The sequence below is a fragment of the Artemia sp. Qi Xiang Cuo genome, chromosome 8, assembly GCF_049724085.1.
Source record: "Artemia sp. Qi Xiang Cuo chromosome 8, ASM4972408v1, whole genome shotgun sequence".
NCBI classification, from domain to species: domain Eukaryota; kingdom Metazoa; phylum Arthropoda; class Branchiopoda; order Anostraca; family Artemiidae; genus Artemia; species Artemia sp. Qi Xiang Cuo.
This window is the reverse complement of record NC_142801.1, coordinates 2,250,360-2,265,272: the sequence shown is the minus strand read 5'-3', so window position 1 is coordinate 2,265,272 and position 14,913 is coordinate 2,250,360.

Sequence of the window (14,913 nt, the reverse complement as noted above, 5' to 3'; positions counted from 1 at the left end):
CCGGAGTACAATGGTCAATCAGATATTGACGAATTTAATATCCAATTGGCCCAGTTTGTACAACTAACAAAACAGAGCTAAAAGCGTTAGTCGAAATGCTCCTACTACGATTAAAAGGCCAGGGATTAACCTTTCTAAAAATGATTGAACATACCATAGGCAATAACGCCAACTTGCCAATAAATACGGTGGACAAATTGTTAAAAGTATTTAAAGATAGATTTATAGAAACCAGTTCCATAAATAAATTAAAACACGGAACAGTGAGCTTTGACTTTTCACAAAATATAAGAGAATACCTTGATAATATGCGCATTTCTGTAGAGGCAAAATACGGAAGTGGTTCGGCGCAACTATATGAAAAAGTCATACTAAATACCTTTTTGCAAGGGCTACCCCCAAAACTATATAGAGTGGTAATATCCAAAAATATTCAGACGTTGGATCTCGCAGTTCAGAAGGTAGAGCGATTGATCGAAGTCGACACGATGGTCGCAAATCACAGTAAAGCAAAAATAAATAGCCTAGGCGATTCAAATGCGAACATAAACTTCAAGGGCGATTAGGCATCCCCCAATTTCTTTTCAAGGGATAACTCCCCAGTGCCACAAAGAAATAAAACGCAAGAACCCGCTAGGCAGAAAACAGTACGTTTTCAGCCCGTCAAACAATCCAATTACGAAAATAACCCTACAATAATAAGGTGCTATATTTGTAATCGTGTTGGGCATATCGCGAGAGAGTGCCATTATGTCCCCAACCGCATACCAAGAATTGCTGTCGGCAGTAGGCAAAATTATGGCAACCATTTGTTCGGAAAAACGAATTTTAGCGCCGGTGGTGCACTAAGCTATAGCCAGGGAAGATTGCGCCAATCAGTACCTTACAACGCGTACCAACAAAATTTTTATACCCCTCCTCCCAATAGACAAATTAATTACCGATCTGAAAACCCAAATACTCGCCAAAGCCAATATAATGCGAGAATTCTATATAGAAATCACAAAAATTTGCCGATGGGAAATGAAAATTTTGCAAGCCGACGGCATTGGCAGTCAGTGCCAACAAACGGCACTGACACAGGACATCCACGTTACCATAATAATACATGGTGAAGACAGACAGACGTAAATCAATTACATATGCCTACGGAAACTCATACGTCTGAATATCTATTACAGGCACTGACACATGAAATAAATCCTCAGGAAAACATTTCAGGCCCCTCAGAAATTAAAATTGGACCCAAAGGGTGCCCAAAATATTTAATAGGTCCTAAACAATGGCAGTGCCGTCTTGTAGTGATATTAATAACAAGTTACCTATATTTAATGATTTTGGTGTAGAAAATGTTTATTTTAAGGCTTTGCTTGACTCTGGTGCAACGATTAGTATCATAAACTCTTGCGTATTTAATATGTTGCCTCTGCATATTAGGTGACAGAGGGACCCTAATAATGCCAATTTAAGTAGTGTGAAAGGCCATAAATTGGATGCAAAAGGTTCAACTTGCCTAAATGTAAAAAGAGACAATAGGATCTTTACGACAAATTTTATAATATGCGATAACTTTCCATATGAAGCAATCATAGGCGCAAATTTTTATGGTCCAATAGAATACTATCAGACATAGCAAACGAGAGGCTTGTCTACCCGGCTAAGGTAGGGGAAGAAATTTCTACCTTAAGAAATCGTAACAGAGGTTACGAAGACAACGTAACAGTAAACAAAATTTCTGACGGTATAATGTCGCAATATTTTGAACCTCATGTCTCGCAAAAAGGACATGGCCTAATTAGAAATTTGATCAATTATTCTGAAAGACATTGCAGAGATGAAGTGAATTTAAATAATAAAAGTATTGAATCCGCAAAAATAAAAATAGGAGATATGCGACAGTAGAGGTCAAACTAAATCAAGAAAATAGTGGAATTATGGAAAAACATAGTAAAACCCAACGTGACGCCACAAGATGCCGCAATGGCGCAGCATAGCGCCAGTATGAATCTAATAAACAATGAAAATAAAGAGAAATATTACGGATTCGCGATAAGGAAAACAAACATCCCTCCCAAAACGATGCAAAAAATTCAAATATCACAGATGATTGAGCCAGTGGTTAGCAAATCCGAAATATGGTTTGCGACCCCATCTGAAAATCCCGAAAATCTGCTATGCGAAGAACAGATTATATATTACGAAAAAGGAGTAGTTTTTATTTGGGTAGCTAATAACCATGAAAATGATAGAAATACAATAAAAAAGGGGACGTGTTTAGTTCAATTTCAAGTTTTATCCGATAATGATTTAAATAGATTGGAAAGTTCTACAAAACACCTAGTTAACGGCATTAAAACCTCAAATACCAGGTACCCACTAACTAAATCGCAATTTTTAAACAAATTTAATTTGGAGCGCATTACGGACAAGGAACTTAAGAACAAATTATGCGAATTATTATGGAGTTTTAAGGATGTATTCTCTGCATCTGAAGATGACATCGGGCTGATGCCATTTTTCGAACATTCAATTCTAACGACTGGTATTCCCGTAGCAAAACAGCCATATCGTGTGCCGTATGAGCACAAAGAGTGGTTAAAAAATAAAATCCGCGAATTAGAAAAAAATGAAATTATACACCAAAGTATAAGTCCGTATAGCGCACCAGTGATCTTAGTACCAAAAAAGAATGGAGATCTTAAACTTGTAGTAGACTATGGAGCCCTTAACAAACAAGTAGTTAGCGATAAATTTCCTCTACCAAGAATAAATGAAATTCTTGACTCAATTTCAAGTAAAAACAAAATTTTTACTTCTTTGGACCTTACCCAAGGCTACCACCAAGTGAAAATAGCCGAAAAAAATGTCCATGAAACTGCATTTTCAGTATCTCAATGTGGTTCATATGAACACTTAAGGGTACCATTTGGACTGAAAACAAGTTCAAGCGCGCTATGTAGACCCCTATTGCACCTGTTAAGGGGATTAAAGAATATAATTCATTTTGTTGATGATGTCATATGCGTGGGAGAAAACACTGAACAACACTTAGCAACATTAGCTAAGGTGTTCGAGAAGTTCAGACAAGGCAATTTAAAATGCTGGCCTGAGAAAGTAAATTTATTTCAACCTAAAATTATATTTTTAGGAGTAGTAGTGACACAAGGAGAGATATCCCCAGACCCTGATAAAATAAAATATGTTGAAAACCTCAAACCCCCTAGAACTATGAAAGAATTAAGGGGAATTTTAGGTCTTACTGGCTACTTTAGAAAATTCGTGCGCAATTATGCCCAAATTGCGAAGCCCCTTACGGAATTAACTAAAGGGAACTCCCAAAATGTTACCTGGTCCCAGGAAGCTCAAACTTCCCTAGACCGTCTCAAAAAGGCACTCACTCCTGAACCAATATTATCACTTCCTGATTTCGAAAACAGAGAATTTGTGGTCTTAACCGATGCTGGTTCAAAAGTTATTGGGGCTATTCTTTCGCAAATAATTCCCATAGGAAACCCTGATCCTTTACAAGGACCTTCTAATAAAAAAAATTAGAAAAAGTTATATGCTATTCGAGTAGAACCTTATCAAAAGGCGAAAGTAGTTATTCCGCCACAAACTTAGAATTATTATCTATGATCCACCACTTAGACAAATTTAGACACTATTTAATTGGTAGAAAATTTATACTACGATCAGACCATAAAAGCTTGCAGTACCTGCGCACATTTAAAAACCCCATGGGCATCCTAGCCAGATGAATTATGAAAATACGAGACCTAGAATACGAATTTCAAGATTTAAAAAGTAAACAAAACACAGCTTGTGGCTTTTCGATTAGAAACCCAGAACATATTCCTTCGGAAGCTGGACAAAATGAAGTTAACGCTATCAATGCTAAGAGCCAATATGGACGTAAGAAAAACAAAGTCAAGGACACGGTAAAAGAAAATAAGATTAACCATGGTCCCTTGTCGTTAGAAAATATAAAAAAAATCAAAAAAAGGACGATATGTGTTCGGCGCTTATTAATTATTTTTTGAATGAGGATGCGTTACCGGATAAATTCAAAACTCTTAGAAAAGAAATAGATAATTTTTACTATGATCTTGATGAAGAAATACTGTGTAGAATCGTGACTGCTGAGACAAAAAGAAACCAAACCTCAATAATACCTGTATTACCACAAAACTTAATAGCACCTGCATTTGAATATTTTCATTCAGATATAGGTGGACATTTAGGAGTAATGAAAACGTTCCATAAATTAAAACAATATTTTTACGTGCCGTCGGCAATGACAAAACTTAAAGAATTTGTAAGTACATGCAAAGCGTGTAACTTAAGAAAAATCCCCCCCAGCTTATCCTAATCCTCCAATGGGAAGGGTGTCGGTAGCGAAGTACTCCTTCGATATTATCTCATTTGACTTATACGGAACAAGTGGAGCCTTGCCTGTTTCTAGCAGAGGCCATACTTGTATTCTTTCAGCTATAGACCATTTTTCAGGATTTAATTTTGCAAAAGCATTAAAAAATCAAGGTGCTTATGCGACCAGTAAAGAGTTAGCGAAATTATTTTTACAATTTGGCGTTCCAAATAAAATTTTGAGTGACAACGGAAGCAATTTTATTCCAAAGGTAACAAAAGACTTAATGAATTTTCTTAACATAGAGAAAATGGTGACAGCTCCGTACCACCCACAAACTAAAGGTAAAACAGAAAATAGGCATAAAATATTTTCGAACGTATCAAGTATTTATACGAAAGACAATTGGAACGACTGGGATCAATTCTTACCTTATATAACTAACGTAATCAACACTGCTTATTCAGAAACAACTAAAGATAATCCATTTTATTTACTTTTTGGTTGTGACTTTAGAATCCGGTGTAAGGAGATTATTGAGTATTGGTAGTATTATAATAGCTCAGAAGATTACATATAAGAATTCGTAAATAGTATGGGGAAAACTTATAAAATAGTTAGGCAAGAGTTGGAAAAATGTAAAATAAACCAAGAGCTAAGAAACCAACCCAAAGTCAAGGGGAGTATAGATTTCAAAGTAGGAGACTGCGTCTACCTAAAGAAAGAAGTAAAAACGGAAGGCAAAAAACTTTCCAACAAATATTCTGGACCGTACAGAATAGTCAAAAGATACGATAACGAATATACTTTTAAAATGAAAAATCCCGATAGTGGAAGAACTTACAAGGCGCATGTTAGTCGAATAAAAAGAGCCAAATTTCCAGAGAGATGGGTATCACATCCCTCCTCTACTGATTCTTCAGATGCATAAAATGAGCCCCCTAGATCAAGATTTGCAGAGCTAAAAACCTTAAATTTTAAACAAGATTATTTTGAAGACTATAGTGACGAGGAAAACTTTGAAGAATTTTTGGCAATAGAAAATCTAGTTATTCCAAAGAAAAAATACCTAATACCAGGATTTTTTTCCTGAAATAAAAACGCCAAAAGATCCAAAAAGCTATTCATCGGCAAGCGCGGGAGAATTAGATTATACAATATCTCCAAAAACCCAATTTTTCCCCGATAGAATTTCGAAACCCTTGTCCCCCCAAAAGATTTCCAGACGATATGGTTTCCTCTGCAACACCAATAGAAAGGCCCCTGTCTTTACAGGAGGAATTAAACAGAGCTGTAGAAACCCCCGGTATTACTGCAAATAAAACTCCTCCCAAAGATTCAACTAAAACAAACCTGCGAGAGGCTATGGATTTTATAAATTTCCCCATAAAAATGAGTCAAAGTACATTGCCCGAGAATAAAACTCCCAGGGATGACCAGTAAGGTCAATATCTTGATATAACTGTGTCCAAGGTCAAACCTAAACAGTGGACTTCATGGAAGGAAACCTTAGTGCAAAAAATGCCCCATCCCCCTGAAGACATGGCATTCAAACAGTGGAAGAACCCCGCAAAAACTATTGATTCCTCGCAAAGCTCTCAAGAAACTTTCAAATCCCCCGAGTTGAAAACTCAAGACGAGGACTTAGGGATAAACCTTCTACTTCCAGGGGAGTAGAAATTTACGAAGGAAGGGCAGGTGACACCTCAAAAAGTGCCACCTCTAAATGTTCTAATCCGGATTTGTCTGAAACTAGTTCCGAAGAGTCTGACGGCGAATAAGACCAAATAGTAGCTAAAGAAGTAGGGAAATCAAGACCGACCTCAGCAGCCGCACACGGGGAACAAACAAAAATAAAAGGGCAAGAATTTTTGAAAAAACAATACAAAAAGTTCGACCTTATGTCGCTAGAAAAACCAAAAAAACCCGCAAGAAACAGAGGATAAAATAACGACAGAGTCAGGTAGAACGGTTAAAAAACCTGACAGATGGAAATATCCCTAATTAATGTAAAGAAAAAATTCAAATCCCTTATAAAAATCAATTTATGACCCACCATAATAAATTAAACAGCGTGCAAGTAAAGTTAACCAAGTCAATATTAATGAAAAAAAATATAATACGAGTGATGTCAAAATATTGGTGATCAGAGAAAAAAAAGGCCCAAGGTAGGAAGCTCGTGGTCAACTGAAAACGACAAGTGGGTTTGGACCACGTTTTGTGGGAAGCCTGGGGAGGAACTCAAACCCCATGCAGCTTTTAATTTGTTGTGGGCGTGCTCACCCTCGGATTTTCTATGAAAAATCGACCCATGTCCTAACCAAGATGGATATTATCCAAAACAAGAAATTACCAGTACAGAAGTGTCTAATTATATGAAATATTTTGTCTTAGTGCAGATTATAATTATTTTAGGCCTGCACAAAAAATAGGATACCAGTGTAATTATGTGCTGCACGCTTACTTATTCATGTGTTTCTTACTCGAGAAATATAATGTAAAATTAAATTGTATAACTATTACTAGCTACGCTTTAAAGTTATATCTCAACCAGTCATAGAGGTATATCACGACCAGAATAAAGCTCGAGAGTCCTAACTTTACTTTCTTAACCTATCTAATCATAAAATATTTATTCGTTTTTACGCCTACAAATCAGTTTTCTTTGGCCAATGCCACAAAATTATTATATAATAAAAAATAACCTAAGTTAAAAAAAAATTAAAATGCTTTTGAAAAAAAAAATAACAAAGCAGTAAAAAAACAAATTTTGCGAAAAACGGGTAAAATTAATCATAAATTAATTCTAGAAACAAACAATAAGATGAGGCTTAAGAATATCATCATAACCCTCGTTGTTCACGCAGTGGTCCAAGATATTGTAAAACATGGAGTAATATCCAAGCAGGAAAATTTATTGCTAGCTAGCCATGATGCATGGAAGATCTTTATTAAATTGGACCCCAAACCCTTCGAGACCTTGTTTCAACAAGTAACAATACTAGAAAGAAACATGAATGAACTCAAAGAATCGACCAATTTCTGGTGTAACATACTATTGGCCGTATGTTTCGTATTCACGACGTCCCTGACCATAAGAACCCTATTGACTTGTAATTACGGAAAAATCCTGCGACTAAGAAGGCGAAAACCAAGAGAAGAACACGGGAAAACAGCAGAAATGCAGAAGTTAAACCCGGAACCCCCTGAGAACGTCTAAGCCAAGAAATAGGGAAGACATTAGAAAACGAGCGGGAATAGAGGTCTCCACTCGTCCTTGCTATGTCTTGTTCCCTCATTGTAAGATTGTTTACATAAAATCGTGTGGTTATGACGCTGCAACATGCGTTTCTTAAACAGCACGGACGTGCGTGAACAATGCAGGCATGAAATTTGTTGTAAAATTAGACCTCAAAATTAATCATGTAGCATAAACTCTGTTTAAATGATTATTTTAAATCTAATGTAAAATTAACTAAGTGTTGAAAGAAGTTAAAATAAAGTGTATGTAGTAGTGTATATTAGAAAGCATAAAGTTAAAGAATTAATCTTTTATATCGTCGTTAGGCTATAAAAACTTAGAAGAAACTTCTATGTATTGAATTCCCAATGGGAATTATGTCGTTTTATTTTAACCAACATGATAAAAATTTCGTTTTGTGTACTAATATTAGTGTATTTATTTAACTCTGTCTCGTAGCATAAAATTCATGTACCCGATCAATACGTGACTTATTTGTACTATGAGTATTTACTTTAAAGAACGTGTGATTCTGCCTCGTTATTTTTATTACAGGAAGTGGATTGACATATTGGATATCGATCATTACAATGAGTTGCCCAGTTCAGATAAAACCTAGTAACATCTATTTTCATCATACCTCAACCAACGAAGAGTACTCACCATACACTCCAGGCAATTTTCATCCCAGCTTCGTCTACGAAAACAACAGTTACCTTTGATCAGTGTTTCTTCGACCACAAACCATATTACGTATCAGGTAATATTATATTTGAATCTCAGTATCCAGTGCTTTATCGAACTATATAATCACATAAATTCGGAGAACCCCATCGACCAGTACAAGATATAAGTACATAAATGTCGCCTTTTATAATCATTATGGACCCATATACCATATGACCGTATAGTCATGATACTTGACGACCCCAAAAACTATTTATGTGTCATAGACTTACGCGTCGAATCCCTTCCGACCATCTCTCGATATCCATCCTATCCCCTGTGTGGAAAATTCATATCTCTGTTATCCAATAAATGTTACGAGATAAGTTCTGAAAAATGGACCTGGAATCCAAAATTAACCCCAGTGACCAACCCCTCAGTGACAATATACGCCTCCCACAAGTTAAAGACAATATGTTGAAGGAGTCACTATAGTTTGATGTCGACCTGTTCCAAATCCAAAATTCAATTCCCCCATGATTAACCTAGGAATTACCACAAAGGTTAATAGACGCAAGCCATGAGCTAACAATTTTATAAGAGGCACAAATGAACAATTTTATGCGAGAATAAATTCTCTATGTGGCTCAAAATATCCTAAAAATGATATGCTGAGAAGAAAATAAACGCACTCCCAGTGTACGACGCCTTAATGATAAGGCACCCTATGAACTATCAAAAAGCAGGTGAGAATGAACTCTGATAGCATATTCCAACACCTGTAGTTGGAAGCATCATTTCCCAGTTGACAATCAGAGAAAGCTCATCGTGTGAACACAATCGTGCTTGAACTATTCCATGAAGAAACCATAACGTAAGTGCTTTAAGAAATTTTGCCAAGACGAAAAGAGTGAAGGACAATAATCTACAACAGAAGGATTGAGTACACTAAAGACTCGAATGGTGATAAAATAGATTTGAATTTATATATGTTACTTCTTAACAACTTTGATAACTCAAAAATCCCAATATCCTATCATTAACGTTGCGTAGCATACATCTCCAGTGAAAGTGTTTTAATGTTACCAGTGAATATGGTGAACCAAATATTGTGTGTTTTAAATAGTTCTTGCATATAATGTTAGATGTCCAGATATAGTTAGGTGTAGTATTATCATGTTATTCATTTAATGTAGCGTAGATCTAAAGTAGTGTGCCATATAAACAGCAAAATCAAAAAAAAACCTTGTAAAAAGTGAATTCAAAAAAAAATCTGTGAAGGTAGAATAGCCCCAACCTTGTTGGAAATGTAAAATTAATCAGTGTTAGATGTAGAAAAAAAAATCTTTAGGATAGTAGTTAGCCTAGAACCATGAATAATCTTAGTCCGGTAGATGAATTTTAGATAGGGAGGTAGAAAAAAAAGAAAAACAAAAGTAATAGAGAAAATGCTTAATACTCTTGACTAAGCCATAACATAAATATAAAATAATTATGTAGAAGAAATGGTTAATAAATGGCGAACATTTTAAAAGCCCAAAGGCAAGTAAATACTAATGACGGGACGTCATTAATTGATGGGGAGGGTAATATGTACCATGAGTAAAATGCGATGTATTTAAAATATCAAAATAAAGTTCCTTCTTTCTATAGATAATTCCGACTTCCTATAATTAAGTTAAACCTAGTTTCAAAAAATGAAAAATCCTTAATCAGCAAAGAAAAAAAACTGCAGTTAGCCTCAGACAAAGAACAGCGCTATCCAAGCTTTGGATTTCGCTAAGACAGTGAGCAATAAAAAAGGTGCTACGCACAATATTTCTAAGGAAGTTTAAATGATAAGAACCGTGCGAACGTTTGAATCATCAGAAATATTTAAATCAATCTATTGGAGGAAGGGTTCGCATCCTTGGGCCACTTGAGCCAATGGTGAGCCAGTTCTTACAGCGCAAGACTAAAGAGCTACGTTTGATAGTGGGGTAAAAAGTGCTTTTTAAGGATATTTGTAAATCAGATTCAGGATCATTTAGAGCAGAATTATATTGGCATCCAGGCATTGCGATTCAAGTTATTATGCAGTCATTGTAGAGACTTGGTTATTATTGCCGTCATTTGAAGTGATCCATTGCTGTGCACCTAAATATGTAAGTCCCAATAAATCTATTGTTTTTTACCCGTGTTTATTTCATTTTATATTTCTATATCTAGCCTAATGACAGCTAATTAGTTCGCATGTCTCCAAAGGCACGTTCCCAAGGAATCTGATCTACAGATCGCTCGAAGAAAAGAGGTCACATTTATATGGCTACACATGTTATTTTCTCTCAATAATTGAGGGTGGCGCGGTTATAAATTTACTTCACTCCCCATTGCGGTGGCGCGAGGCTTGTTGGCACAATCTTTAGCGCTATAAGCAGCGCTATCGGAGGACTTGTAAGGTGGAAGTTCACGGCTTTCAAGGTATAATTTTAGACTTGACGCGATCAATCTTCATTACCGCTATTAGCACGGCCATAAAACATTTATTGCTACGCATACGTTTTAGAATAAAACATGTGGTTAAGAGTACTGTAGCTGCTGTCCCAAGGCAATGCATACATTGGTTGAAGTACGGAAAATTGACTATTTTGATAGTTTTCCATTTTAAAAAAGGCACTTTCCAGAACGTAAAATGTAATAACTATTTGAAAGCGAAGATATATACGCATACGATTATTACTGTTCTGGCGCTCGCTTAAGCGAGGTGAAACTACCTCCAATTGAAGCTTTCTATAATTCGCTCACCAACAGTGAATGCACAGCCGAGGACTATGAGTTTCCCAAAAAGGTGTGGTCTAAGGGGAATTTTAAAAATGGGTGGGATTATTGTAGACTTTACTTGGCCAGTGACGTTTTAACTCTGTTAGACATAGTCTGAAAGAACAAAGACCAAATCTTTTCAGGGTTCGGACTAGATATTGGCTATTATTTTACCTGACCGCAGTTGGAGATGGACTTAAATTTAAAGATCAGTAGGAAGGAAAAAGATCTAATCACCGACGTTTATCAACGCCTTTTTGTATAAAGATAAATGAGGGGTGGGTATATTTTTCATGGGGATCGTGTCTTCATAACCGATCCAAGCGGACAAACCACCGGTGCAAAGTCAAATGCAGTGTTCTTGGACATGAACTCATTGTACCCCTCGGCAATGTCTCACTACTCTTTGCCGTGTGGGAACTATGAATGGCTTGAGAATCCTTGTGAGTTCCCCGACATTAACACTGTCGAGGACAATGGGGCACAAGGATGGTTCTTTGAAATTGACGGGCAAATTCCATTGGCGTTTCATGATTCAGTCAGAGATTTTGTTTTTCCCTGTATCAATCGACCAGTGACCAGGGACTCACTGAGCCCCTACAATCGATCATTGGTTGAGGATATGGGGATGCACTGGACCCCCTCCAAGCAGAAACTGATTGCAGATCTGGACCCTAAAGAGAATGTCGTTGTTCACCATATGCTTTTGCACTGGATGGTGAACAGTAGTTTCAAGATCACCAAAATACATAGGGTCCTGCAATTCAGTCAGAAACCCTATTTGAAGACGTTTATTGACACTTTTGTTGATAAACGCTATCGGGCAAACAGCAAAGTAGAGAAGGAAATGTACAAACGCATTCTAAATTCAGCGTTTGGCAAAATGTGTGAGAGCGTACGTAACAGATTTCGCTGTGACGTCGTGACTGACCCTCTAGAGTGTGCACGAATTATTGCCGACCCCAAGTTTACAATGTTCACGAGCATAGAGGCTGGCTTGGTTCTTCTACACAGGAAAAAGCGAAATATGGTACTGAATAAGAATATAGCGGAAGGTAGTTCAGTACTTGAAATTCCCAAAAAGCTCATGTTGTCGTTTTTTTACAATGTGTGCAAGGTGCAATGGCCACGGGAGGGGGAGGTTCAAGTTTACAATGGGGATAAAGATTCTCTGCTATTAAAGGTAAAAACCGAGGATTTATTGTGAGACTTAGAAAATGGGGAACACATCAGCTCGCGGATGGATTTCACCAACTGGAATCCGTCCCTCTACCCCGAGTTGGTGAAACGTCAAGCCCCCAACCAACTACTAATGTTAAATCAGAGACGGGGAGTGATTTGATATCCATTTGATATGTTCCCGGGTCCTAAAGTTTATTGCGTAGAAACACATAATGGGGATGTAAAGCAGGCGTGTAAAGGGGTGCCTACACATTTTGTAAAGAGCAATTTCAACATGAGTTTGTACAGAGACTGTGTAGAAAGTAGCCTAGTGCCAAGAGCAAAAGTGCTTGCAATTCGCTCTCTACAGTACAGAAATTATACTGTAAGAGTGGAAAAAATGCAATGTCTTGTATATCCTACAAAGTCTATGTGCTCCAGAATGGTGTAAGTGTACTGCCACAGGGTCACTACCGTATTTCAGACCGGGTTGAATGCATAGACTATCCCAATAAACTTGGTCTGGATAAATTAACCTAACCACTAACCCTAACCCAACCAGTCCCTTTCATAAATTAACTAACCCAACCTCACCTTAACCCAACCTAACCCAACCTAACCTGTAGCAGCAGCGACGACAACTATTGTATACAGTTTTTTCCATATCGTCCCCGGGGGGTGGGGGGGGGGTCCCGCCTGCGGCCGGCTTTCGGCCCCACGGCCCCCGGGGGGTGGGGAGTCCCGCTTGCGGCCGGGTGGGAGGGGTCCCGCCCGCGGCTGGCTTTCGGTCCCGAGGCCCCCGGGGGGTGGGGGTCCCCCTTTTAAATTCATAATGTTTAACTGTGCTATTTTCTAAAGTTCCAAGTGTTTTTCTTTGTTTTTTTCAAGTGATTTACAGTACAAATAGTGTGTGTTTGTACAAAAAGTAGTGTGTTTATACAAAAAGTCTGTGTTTGTACAAATAGTGATGCTGAACAAAAAGTGTTTTTTAAGACAATAAGTGTTGTACATAAAGTGTTATTGTTGTTGTTGTTCATGTTTGAACAGAAGTGTTTTTATAATAAATGTTGTACATAATGTGTTATCGTTGTTCTTTTTGAATAAATAGAGTTTTTCATGTTAAATAAATGACCATGAAATAATGTTTTTGTTGTTCTTGTTAACATACTAGATAGATCTATGGGATAATTATTACTACTACTACTTATTCACCGGGCAACTATGATTTACAGTTAGTTGTAGTCCGACTTTTGTCAATAACAGCAGCAACAGCATGTATCAATTTAAAACAACCTTCAGATCGTTTCTGTGTGGTCCATCAATGTCGGTAAAAACGACACTTTTAGCTAAAATAATACAAAATTGTAATAGAATGTTTTTGGAAAAAACAAAGAAAATTTATTATTGCTATAGTATTTGGCAGGAGTCCTATGATCAAATAAAATCTATTGCCACACCCATACCAATACAATTCATACGGGGACTTGATGTTTTCAATAGTATTGAACCAAACTCATGGCTGATTATTGATGATTTGGCTGAATCCATTGAACAGTTCTCACAGGGAATGCTAGAGCTGTTCACCGTTCGCTCTGTTCATCGTTCATGAACAGATTTCCATAGCCCTAGTTCTACACAATCTGTTTCATCAGAGCAAATGTATGCGAACCCTTGCTTTGAATTGCACCATCTATATTATCTATCGAGTTTTTCGTGATTCTAGCTCAATAATAACTCTCAATAAGCAAATATATCCAGGCACCCCTAAATTTCTGCTGTCAGCGTACACTCAGGTGGCAAAAAAGCTCTACGGCTACATTTTGCAAGATCTCAATTAAATTAGATCCCAAGATCTACGTGTAGTAACCGACATTTTGACAATGAAATTACAGTATATATTCCGGTGAGAAGTAAAAGAAGACATCTGTTGACATCATAACACTGAATAAAATACATAAAAATTAATATTTATTTTTCGTTTTAGGTCCTTCAAAACCTCCACTCAGGACGGCTAAGCTCAAACACGGTGTTGACTATGATTTTATTAATCTAATATCTGAACTTTGTTTAAATTTAACTGAGGGCAATGTACACTTGCCAGAAGGTGTTAGACAACAGACAAAGCAACATCGTTCCACTGTACGCGCCTTTGCTTGCAAAAACAAGGGAAAACTTTTTTAAAGAAAATGTCTCCTTCAAGCGGGCGGTAGCTTTTTCACACTTTTACTGCCAATAATTGCAGGACTTGTAAACAGTTTTCTCTAGAGAATGGCTAAACCCTATACATTGACACCATTTGAACTTGTCTTCTCGCCCGTCGAACATTTTGAAGACAATCTAAGCAAATTCATTAATGATGAGAATATTGCCGATGACAAAAAACTGCTTTTACTTCAAGATGCATTGCGACGTGTGGATAAACATAGACCTTATCGTGAGAGACCCGCCACTGTCACCGTAATAGATCGCTCTAAACAGGAAACATCTCCTCAAGATTCTGCAGTGCAATCAAAGTAGAAGGAATTGAATTCAATTGTATCGAAAATTGGAAACCTATTGCCAGTGACCCATCGAGAACAGAGTAAAAGAGTATTATCATATCTCATGTTGGAAACTGATTATCAAGTTCAAGTCGACAGCAGAGGGAAACGAATTATAATTCAGGGCCAAAGTTATAATC